Source organism: Lontra canadensis, unplaced genomic scaffold (genome assembly GCF_010015895.1).
Source record: "Lontra canadensis isolate GAN:19392208 unplaced genomic scaffold, GSC_riverotter_1.0 scaffold32, whole genome shotgun sequence".
Lineage (NCBI taxonomy): Eukaryota > Metazoa > Chordata > Mammalia > Carnivora > Mustelidae > Lontra > Lontra canadensis.
In genome coordinates this window covers 1,609,032-1,620,842 of record NW_022631026.1, presented here as the reverse complement: position 1 = coordinate 1,620,842, position 11,811 = coordinate 1,609,032, and positions in this window count along the sequence as shown.

The following is an 11,811-nucleotide window of genomic DNA, read 5'->3' as shown; positions in this document are numbered from 1 at the left end:
ACGCTCACAGAGATGTGTGGTCTGGGAAAAGCTCCTTTCCATTTAGAGAAAATTCCTCGAAGACTTATCTTAAATTGTTTCTTTCCCGAGTGGCTAGAATATGGTTATCCATTTAAATATTTACCGTGGGGGGAACCCCTGCCCGCTGCAAGATCTCACGTCCGAGGCACCGGAGACTCACATAGTCTCCTGGACAGTCTGGAGTTCCCGTTGAAAACCCTCAAGGCAGGAGGCTGACGCAGCAGCCACCTCGGACAGATGGGGAGAACGAAGCTGGGCATTTGGGAAGGAAGCCGCAGAGGGTCGTTTGCAAGGGCTGCAGGGTTTTCCTGTGCCAGGCGCCTTGTGTTGGGCACTCCTACATTATCTCATGTATGTGAGATATATTGTTTCAGCCACCCCTCGAGGTGGGGACCATCTCGCACTGGACACATGGGGAAACCAGGGTGTCAAGGCCCTGAATCAGTTGCACGTGGCCCGCTGCAGCTGGCCGGGGGGAGGCCAGCTCTGCCGATCCCGAGGCTCCCCTGATGACCGGCCCCGGCTCTGCCTCTGGGATGATGGCATGCTGGTGGGAAACGCTTGGTTCTTGTTACTGATGTTCTTTTTCAGTGCAGGTCTTGGGAAACTCAGAGAGGCCTTTTTGGAGGAAATAGGAAGAAAATGTGTGCACATTTGAAGCTTTCAGGTGTCAGAAAATAAGGGTAGGGACGAGCCATGTAAGCGTTCAGGTCACGCAGTGGGGGAGGCAGTGGTCCCCTAGTGAGAGCAGCTCCGCGGGTCCTGAGTGCATTCCTGTCAGCTCCAGGGGGAGTGGAGTGGGGAGAGGCCAGGAGGTGCCAGTGATCCGGGCCCAATGGGGGCACTGCCTGGCCCACGCCCATGGGTCGGACCCTGTGAGAACAGATCGGGAGCTGGAGGTGTGCAGACGCCCGGGTCCGGCCCGCTGCAGGGAAATGGGAGAGGGCTGGTTTTGTACTTCTCCTTTTCCCTGCTTCCTTCCACCTTCTGTTAAGCCAAAAAATAAATAAGTAGAATCTACTCTTTAAAGACTGAATTATAAAAGCAATACATATCTTTATTGTCTGTTTAGAAAATAGAGACAAGCCAACAGAAGAATTTAGGAATAAACCATCCTAGTGGCACCCAGCAGTGGGCAGGAACTGCTTCCAGCTGCCGGGGTCGGGCTTCCGGACGCCGTGCGTGCGCGCTTCTGTGTATCTGCTCATCTCCCCCCAAAACACACACACACGCACGCACATGCACACAGGCGGACACATTTAGAATACACAGAAATAGAAATAAAATAGGTATTTCTCTCTTAACGTGCTGTTGGATACATGAATACATATATATATAAACATTTAAATGTATATATTTAAATGTTTTTATTATTATTTATTTAAGAGAATGAGAGAGAGATTGGGCGGGGAGAGGGTGAAGCAGACTCCCCGCTGAGCAGGGAGCCCCACACGGGGCTCAGTCCCAGGACCCTAAGATCGCGACCCGAGCCAAGGGCAGATGCTTAACTGACCGAGCCATCCAGGCATCCCCATCATTCATATATTTTTATGATAAACCTTTTCCTTGTGTCAAGTAATCTGCTCTTCACGATTTCAAGTGTGTTGGCTGCTGGGCCGTGTGGACTGGCCGGGGCGCGGGCCGTCGGCTACCCCCCGTGACCTGAACACACACTTCTGGATTCTCACTCTCTCCCGGTCCTGCGTTCCTCCCTGGGGTGTTTGCTGGGCCCTTGGCTCACGTGAGGCCGTGGGTTCAAGGCAGCAGTGGCAGGTCTGTGGCAGGTCTGTGGCAGGTCTGCGGACCCAGCTGCGTGAGGGTGGGCATCTCCCAGGTAGGAGGTCCGTCTTGGGGTGAGGAGGTGAGCAAGGGTGGGCGGGCCTGGTGGGAGGAGGGCCCGGGCAAGTCAGGGTGGCTGAGGGCCTGAGTGGGCCACCGTCCCGGGAAAGTTCAGGCAAAAAGCCAGGGTGGGCCTCATCGTAGCTCAGCTGCTGTCAGAGGGAGACCAGACTGGGTTTAAGCCACACGTATTCATTTCTTCCAGTTCCAGAGGCCAGAAGTTCCCAGACCAGGTGCAGACTCGGTCTGTGGCGAGGGCCCTGTCCCTGGCTGACAGATGGCCGCCTTCTCCCTGCGTCCTTGCATGGCAAGAGGAGCGCTAGCCTCCCTCCTGTCATGGGGTGCTGGTCCCACCACGGGCCCCATCCTCGTGACCCCATCTATACTCAGGCACCTGCCAAAGACCACAGCCCTTAACACCAGCACCAGGGGGGACGCAGCCACACTGTCCACGACAGGCCCACACCAGAGGGCCCCTTACGCCCACACTGAGGCGTTCTGGACATCAGACATGTCAGCCCCCAACATTACCATTAACCCCGCGGTCTCGAGTCACTGAACGGATCATGTCTCACTGCCTCGTTGCGTGAGGAACAGTGACTCCTGGGGAACTATGGATATTCATGGGCCAGAATGAGTAAATTCACAGTTAAATTTCGTTCTCACAAAGCACCTGATAAGCAGCTGGTTTTGTGGAGAGGCCGCTCTGCTGCATAGCTCCTGTGGGACACCCACAGGTGTCCTGGACGTGGCTGGACCGGTGTGCGGGGGACGGTCCGGCAACTTGCCCCCAGCCACAGCTGTGGCCACGGAACTGGAATCCGCATCTCCTGGGCCCTCCTTCGGGGCCCTGCCCCCTCCCTCCAGGTGCATAGGACAGTTCATGGTGCCCTTTGTTCAAAAAGGCTCCCTGGCTGGTGCAAGCCTGTTCCTGTTTTATGGGGACAGTGCCTGATTAGTGTTTTTCTGGTGAGATAAAGTTTGCTGGAGGGACCCAGAGGTTCTTAAGTTTTTAGGAATCCCTAATAGAAAACCAGTTACCTGGGCAGTGGGGTTGGCTGGGAGCGTAGCAGAGATGAACTTGAGCGGGACGTGGGTGCTGGCGAGCATCCCAGCCTTTGCTCACTGAGCTCACTAACTGCTGGTGACCCCAGGAAGTCCCTTAACAGATTCTCGGTTTCCTTATCTGTCAAATAGGGGCATTAATGCTTATTCTGAGGATAATGCAAGAGTCAAATCATATTGTAGATGGAAAGGACTTGCCCAGGTGCTTCTCACCTCAGAGAGGGTCAGTAAAGTTTATTCCCTTCCTCAATGCTCTTTCCCTGTTAGCTGGTGTTGTTTAGGGTTGAGTGTTTGGACTGAGAGCCCGCCCTCCCCTCCAGCCCTGTGCTGCCATCCTGGCCTCTCTCCTGGAGGCAGATCTGGCCAGGCCTGACCAAGCCAGCTGCCTGCCTCACGCAGACCTGTCTGTGAGATCTGCGGGCCCTCTCCAACCTGCCACAGGGACCTTCTGGGGAAGACCTTCTGGTCTTGGCTTCCGGGGATTTGAGACCCCAAAGTTGCGTCTTTTAGTCTTATGTGAGTTTGAGTGGATTCCCTGGTGGCCAGCTGTTCTAGGATGTAGGGCTGGAATCTGGCAGATGGTGCCTGAGGTTTTGCAGCAGACTATCCCATTCCTGTTCCTAAAGCACTTTAAACTGTTCGTGGGGCTGAGCCTTAGGGGTGACTCAACCATTTTTGCTCCCAAAACGGACTTCAGGGCCACATCTGGCATAGATGCCTGCATCGTCAGGCGGTAGGGAATGTAGCTGGATTCCACAGGCAGCCTCTGGTCTTCCCAAGGAGTACCGAGGTGGAAGAAAGAGGGAGGTTTGCTCATACAAATTTCCCGTCTGGTCGCACAGTATTGGAGGTTCCCGTCTGATCGCACAGAATGGGAGGTTTCTGTCTGGTCGCACAGAATCGGGTTCCTGTCTGGTTGCATAGAGTCAGGTTTCCATTTGATCGCACAGAATCAGGTTCCTGTGGGACTGCACAAAATTAGATTCGTGTCTGATCGCAGACAATCGGAGTTTCCTGTTGGTTGCACAGAATCAGGTTCCTGTCTGATCACACAGGATCGTAGGTTCCTCTCTAATTGCACAGAATCGGAAGTTCCCGTCTGATCACAGGGAATCGGAACATCTCTGACATCTGGAAATTCTGTGGGGATCCCTCCTTCTAGTCCCGTCATCGGGGTGATGCAGAGACAGAGGCTCAGGGCTCCTCAGTCATGTCTAAGGACACTTTCCTAGCCAGCGACAGCAGAGCCCGCCGCGAACCCAGACCTCTACGTGTTTGATCCAGCGTGTATCCCGTCACTGCAGGGAGACCCGAAAACATGGCTCTCCAGGGGCCGGGGGGGACCAGCCTCTGTCTAGTGCCTGCTCTGGGTTAGTCCGTTCACGCGTACCTCACCCAAGCGTTTCGCGGGAGGTGGAAGACTGAATTATTTCCTGGAAGCCGCATAATTGAATCCAAGCCTGAGCCCAAAGTGCCCTCCGTGGTCATGTCAGCCGCCACCCGACATGCAGCCCCTCAGCTCGCTCTCCCAGCCACCCTGCGGGCTCCATGTCCTTACTCCCATCTCCCACGGGGCAGGCAGGCATGGAGAAGCTGACAGCCCGCCGGATTTCACAGCCCGCGGGCTCCGTGGCCGGGGCCAGAGGTCTGCCCACTCTTCACCGGGCCGTGGGTCACCCCGTCCAGCTTCCGACTTTCCTGAGCCGTCCTGCCTTCCTTGTCCACGAACAGGGCTGGTCACAGCGCACGGAGAGCAGGGAATGGTCTGCGCTCTCTACCACACGGTTCGCAGAACAGTGGCCTCGGCCTGTTTGTGTCTCCCAGGAATCAGCCACTGATCACCTGCGGCGTCCCTCGGATCGCGGTCCCGGTCCCCCTGCACCCCCGTGGCCAGCGGTGCAGAGCACATCGTTCCCCAGGAGGTCGCAGGGCACCCGTTCAGGGCCGGGTCTTCCAGTGAGGCCATCCTGGCGTGACTTCCCTCAGGGGTGTCAGGTGCGTCGGCCGCTCTCTTGCTGTCAACGGGTGTCAGCAGGACAGGACGCGACCACCGAATCCACACGAGCCCCTGCGCAAGGACTTTGTCTCCTGACACAGCTGCACGGGCGCAGAGTCCCACAACAGCAATGCCGACACGCAGGTGGTCTCGCTGCCGATCCGCTCAGGGCTCCAACGTAAAGAAATGGAGACGTGATGCATTTTCTGAAAAGTCTGATTTCTGACCCAACAATCCACCTTTCAATCCTTTATTACTTTTTGAAAATTGCTTTAAATGTCCTCAAAAAAAATTATTCCTGCAGTGACAAATGGCTTGCTTGCCTTGGGATCCAACTGTCCTTATAGTCAACTAACTTAAGAGTTTGGGTTAATATAAAAAAAGCCTGGGAAAGATGTGTTTTTTTCTAACCTAATTATCCTTTGTTCTCCAAGATTGCATTAGTGGGTGTCATCGTTACAGGACACCATATCTTACTTGTTCACCAGTCCCTCATGCTTCTGCACTGTCCTTTCTGGGATGGCTGTGTCCCTGTCCCCTCTGCCCACAAAGAGTGGACGTAAACCCGGGGAGAGCCGGCAGGTAGGACCCAGCACACAGAAAACCATCTGACATAAAGAGAGTCTCTCTGGAGGACTTTTTTAGGAAAAGATAAAAGCCACTTCAGAGGTAATTTCACCCTTCTTTAGGTTGATTTAACCTGAATCTGGCTTGTCCTCCCCACAGGCTCTGGGGGCGGACCCCCACCTCCACGTGCTGCTGCCCCCCGCCTCCCTCTCATGAGGCCTCGCCGGCCTCTCCCCTCCCCGTTGCAGCTTCTCATTCATTATGTTCCTTCCTAAAAGGGAAATGAAGGAAAGAATTTGTTTTTCCCCAGATGGGTGCTAAGGAAGAGCTTGAGTGATCAAAGTCACAGACCTGACGCCTTTCAGCTCCTCATCTGTCTTTTTGGCCCATTTAAATATTTTAGCAAATAAGTGTCAAGTCAATAAAGCTACCTGGCCTGAGGACGCTTGCAATTATTCGTAGAAAGTAATTAAATGATCTCAATATTCTCTGCGATACCCTCCGCAAAGCACACCCACGCGCGCGCATGGGCACATGGGAGAAATGGCCTGGGTTGTCCCGTCTCTGGAAGGCGAGGGAGATGAGCTGTAGCTCTGAGCTGGCTGGTCCGGAGGCAGGTGGCTGACGGCAGCCGGCTCTGTCACCCGGGTGCCCTCTTCACACACATCCCCGTCAGGACAGCAGTGAGCGCGTGGTGGGAACTTGCTGCAGGCCGGCTCTCACGCGCACGCCCTCTACTACTGGGCTGTAGGCTCCTTGAGGCTCCTTGAGGCCAAGAAATCATCTCCGGTTACTTTTCATGCCCCCATAACCAAGCTCAGTGTTGGGCACAGTGGAAAGACTCAGACTTTTAAGACTTCATCCTTTATCCATGGGTGGAACTTCCTTTGTTCCCCTCAGCACTGCCCTATGTCCTCACCTGGCTCTGTGCTGGGGCAGCCGGGAAGGGCTGCACCTGTCTGTCCCCTTCCTCGCCTTCCAGGGGCGGGGTGGTCCCGAGCGGGAAGAGAGAGGCAGGCACCTGTCCTCCCAGCTCCTTCCCAGCCAGGCTGGGCCCCAGAGGGCCCCAACTCTCACTGGGCAGCCTACAAACTGGTAACTGCCTCCTCTATTCTCCCCTGGGCCTGGGGACACAGATACTAGCCCCCCCGTGTTTCCTTGTCCTGTTTTCTTCCCTTGAGCTCTGTAGTCCCATAACCCGCACTGTTGTAAGCAGTGCCTTTGATGAGCTCCTCTTAATCTCCCCTTTGGAGTGTGCCAGTCAGTTTTTGCTGGGATCCCGACCAATAAAATCAAGACTCTTCCAGACATTGTTGTTTGCTTTTTTTAGAAGATGCTTATTTTTACTCCTCTGAGAAGACAGATCTAGGAGGTTAGTGGGGAAATCGGGTTCTCTACTAGCTGGCCAGTTTTGCCAGATAATGCGGCCTGTTCCTTTTGTGTTTGCAACCCCAGAGCCTGTGGTCCCGGAGCCTCTGCTTTGTGCTGAGCAAGTCTCAGTGGGGCTGATGGTCCCTGATGGTCCCCAGTGGAGCATAAGCCTGTGCCTTCCTGCTGCTTGGGGATGGCCCTGCACCCTGCTGGGTCGTTTGCACTGTTGTCGACTGGCCAAGCCTGCCTTCCTCTTTGGTTTAGGAGCCTCTGGGGGGCACAGTTGGGTTTCACTCCATTTGGCTCTCCCAATAGCTGCTGAAGAGGCTGGCTTCTGCATTTGCATTCAGGAAATATTTGTTGAATGCCGACACCAACTTTTACTTCTTTCAGAGCCTGGACAGACCCCAAGGTGGTGGTGATGATGGTGATGATGACCATTTAGGTGTTCCCGCGGTCATGTGATTTCCATGGCTGGACCCGCAGGTTCTAGTGGCCTAGGTGTCGTCTCCATGATTCAGAAATGACAGTGTGTCATTTTCTGTGAAACCAGTTCCCAGGATAAACGGCAGGACAGGAAGGTAACAAAGTAAAATATTAGTTACTGCCCTTGAACATTCCATAGAAACTAAACCATTAACAATGGGAGGTTGTCAGAAATGTGAAGTCCTTCCACGTGTGTCGTATTTGTCAAGCTGTGTGTTGAGATATGAGCACCATGCCTGTTCCATTCTATTATAAGGAAGGCAACTGTGGAAACGCTCATAAAGCTTGCCCATTGTTTGTGATCATGGGTAATGCAGTTCATCTTTTCCATTTTTGATACCTTGGATCTATATATGATTATCCTTAAAATAATTCACCGTGTGCAGAATCAAAAAACCTGGCAGTTTGTATCTTGCAAGCCCCATATCTCTAATTTGGGATTGCTGGGTGAGCCACTCTGCTGAGATGATATTTTAACTTTTAATATCTTTTACATTGGATGAAAAGATGAGCATTTTTGGATCTCTTGCTCATTAATTAGTGGTATTTCACTCCTACTGACAAAAAAAAAAGGTGTGCATCCATTCTTGTTTAGAAAGCACATACCAACAATTTAAGAACTGGAAGTAGAGCAAAAAACTGAGAAAAGTGGAGGCAAGGGGTAAGGGAGTTGAGGAGTGAGAAGTCACATGCCAACATCATCACCACCATCACTATGATGATCATGAGTACACCTTCACTATCACTATGACAACAATGAGCATCATCATCACCATCACTGTCATCGCTGTCCCCATCATCACCACCGTCATCGCCGTCCTTAGCACCATCATCACCATCACCACCATCATCACAATCACCACCACCATCACCACCATCATCACCACCATCATCACTACCACCACTACCACCACCACCACCATCATCACCATCACATAAGCATTATCATCATCACCATCATCACCATCCACACCATCACCACCATCATCACCATCACCACCACCACCACCATCACCATCATCACTATCATCACAATTACCACCACCATCACTACCGTCATCATCACCACCATCACCATCACCACCATCATCATCACCACCACCATCATCACCATCACCACCACCATCACCACCATCACCATCATCACAATCACCACCATCAACATCACCACCATCATCACCATCACACCACCATCATCATCATCACCATCATCACCACCACCACCACCATCACCACCATCACCACCATCACCACCATCACCACCACCACCACCATCATCATCATGATCAAAGTAATGAAAATAGTCAGCATTTGCTAACTCTATTCTGAAGCAGCACTGTGTTCAACGTTTAACGTCATATATCAGCTTTGTCATAACCTTTCGAGACAGGTAGATTCTTACCCCCAATATACAGATGAGGAATGTGAAGTGCAGGGAAGGTTAAATAAATGGGCCAAAGTGATTCAAACCCACAGCCTGACTCCAAAGCATGTATTCTTATCAGTTAAGCTATATGCATGTAAACAGTATGGCTGCGTGCGCACACTGGCATTTCCTGTGTGTAGTGCCGTGTAGGAAGGCAGGCTGGCCGGGTACAGATAAAATTGCTTACGCAGGTAAGGCCTGCCCCAGACACTCAGGAGCACCTAGTCTTGGTCTTCTCTCTGATAAACTTTCCTCCTCTGGACTATCCCTTTCCCTCCTGCCTCCTTTAGTGGTGTATGGCCCCCCAGGCCCTTTTCCTGCACAGGAAGTGCCTGATGGCTTGTACAGGAATGGCATAGAGGGTCACCTTTGGTGCCAGATCTATGACCCTGTTACTCGGGTGTGGTTGTTCCCTGTATGACCTGTGAGCGTTGCATGGACGGCCTTCACTTCCCCAAACTCTCTGGAGCCATGCCCTCTGGTCATCTCGTCCTCCTCTGTCACGACCTTGCCCCCCCCCGCCCAACCTGCTTTGCCAATGGGATGGAGCATTTGATGTCCACAGATACGTCTGCTCTTCCTTTGGACCTTGGTCACTGCCACGTGCCCATGTCTGGGTAGCTTGCTGGGGGGAGTGGAGTCCTCTTGGCAGGGCTGAGACCAGCCATGTCCCGGCAGGGGTCCCCGGAGCAGGGTCAAGACCAGCTGAGACCAGCAGAGCCGCCCCACGGACACAGAGATTGTGAGAAGGAACCCGTGGTTTTCACTGAGGCTGCTGAGTTTGGGCGGGCTGTTAGGCAGCAGCGAAAAGGCAGCAGATACCTGATACCGTGCATCTGGAGCAAAGCCTTACGACAAAGGAAAGAGGGTGCTGCGTGCGCCAGAATTGTTTGTGGGGTCCAAGCGCACTGCGGGACTCTGCTCCATGGAGATGCACTCCCCGCACTCCTCCCTGAGCTCGGGCTGCCCTTCCCGCCCTGGATGACCGTTTTCCTCCTTCCCCTCATGCCGCCCTTCAGCCTGATGCCCAGAGGGTTGTGAAATGTCTCGTAAGCGCCTGGACATTGGGGACGGGGAGTCTGTGGAAATGGGGTGGTCAGAGGAGTGAGCCCTGTGGGAGGACGGGCTGCCCCCACTCTCCCTTGTCCGGGGGCTGACGTCAGCTGCAATAAGCCTGGCCTGGGACAGGGGCTACCTGTGGGCGGTGGGATCCCTACCCTCAACTCAAGTTGCAGAAATGCAGGCCAATGGCCTTGGGGTTTATTGTCTACACAAAATTTGTCCCCTGCTTCAGGGGACAAATGACCTGTCCTCCCAGCCACAGATGCCAGACCGCCGTATGTCACCATCACTCTGCTTCCCCTTCCATTTCCTTTATGGTGCTGACCATCAGCAAGGGGATAGTGTCCATGTCCCTGAGGACTGTCTGCCTCCTGCTGACTGCTCCTGAGTCCCACTGGCCACCCCATGCCAGGACAGTGCCTGGGACCCCAGAAGGTCCCTGGATATCCCGTGATGAGCACGGACCTCGAGACATCAGCCCCTCCCTCCTATGTAAACAGTAGACATCGTAAGTCTTATTTTTGAAAGTGTTGATGGCAAGACTCTTGCTCTACTGTTGGTTCACGAGCGATCCTGCAGTGAGGCTCCTGCTCTCAGGGCCTCGTCTGGGCACCCGAGGAAAGAAACCTCATCTGTGGTTCCTGCTCTTTCAGCACAAGAGACAAGTTTTATTAGTATGATTTTTAACTCTTCTCCCTCTGCATCTCCCTCAGATGTCATGAGTAGAAGAAATGCATTAACTAAATACTAATGCTTAGCAAGAAATGGTTTGTTCCTCCCCTTTACCTCAAAGACATCGCTGTGACTAACGAGAGCTCATGAAGGGCAGAGATGACCTGTGTCCGGTCCCCACCTGCCAGCCTCCTCTGGTCAGGGGAAGGGCAGTGGTGCCCGAGCCAGCCCTCTTCCCTGTGCCCGGTCCAAGGTAGACCTGCTTCTGCCCACTCCTGACGGCCCGGGGCTGGTATCATGCCCTCCGGCTCTGATGGAATTGTTTCATGAACATAAATGGACGGGTACCCCTGCTCATCCCCTAAATGCCCCACTTGAGCACCAGCTACAAAACTGGTGGCATCTGGTGACAAACGAAGGCACCAGGCCCTTTGCTGAGAGCTTGTTCGGAGGCGCAGCTCATCACAGGAGAGCCTGACCCGCCTGACTGCCCTGGTTTCCTTCTGTTTCTCAGCACTCCCAGGAGGCACTCACCGTTGAGCCGGTGTTTAGGTGACAGCACAGGGGTGCAGCCTCTAAGACACGTGTCTCCGCCAGGTGCCAGTACCACCTAGTGACCCAGGACACACCCGATCCATTTTCTGAAGGTACAGCTTATTCTCTCGAGAATCACAGGCATGTTCTGCCATGTGTGTCGGTACTGGGACTAGGGATTTTGTTGAAAATACATTTTTATTTACATAAATGCCAGTGCTCGTTGCATATGGAGTCTCTCCCCCCTCCCTCCCAGGAGCTTGTGCGCCCAGCGCTAGTGGATGGGGGGTTCCAGCAAACACCGATCCTACAGAAATAGTACAAACGCAAAGTTGCAAATACGAGATCTTTGTGAAAGTTATGAGGTTATGGGAATAGGGAGAAGAATGTCCATGCACTTGGCTGGGGACAGAGAAGGCGTCATGGGGAAGCTTCTGGAATCGGTCTGGCAAAGCTTCTGGGGCTCTGCCTCCCTCGCCCTCTCCAAGGTGGCTCTTCCACCTCCGCTGTCTTAGTTGTGAATTCCTAGCACATAAGACCGTCAGCTTCAGAACCCATTACCCTGGGTGACAGAGAGGAAAAGGCAGACCAGTTCTCACCGGTGACCTTCATGTGAATACTTCAAGGTTCACTGGAACACCGGGGCTATTCTGAAACCCTCGTGGGAAAGCATCCCAAACCCTACCCAAGGCTGCCCTCACTGCTTTACTTCACAGAAACCATCACCCTGTTGATATCTGGGATGTAGCAAAGGATGTTGTCGGCACAAGCT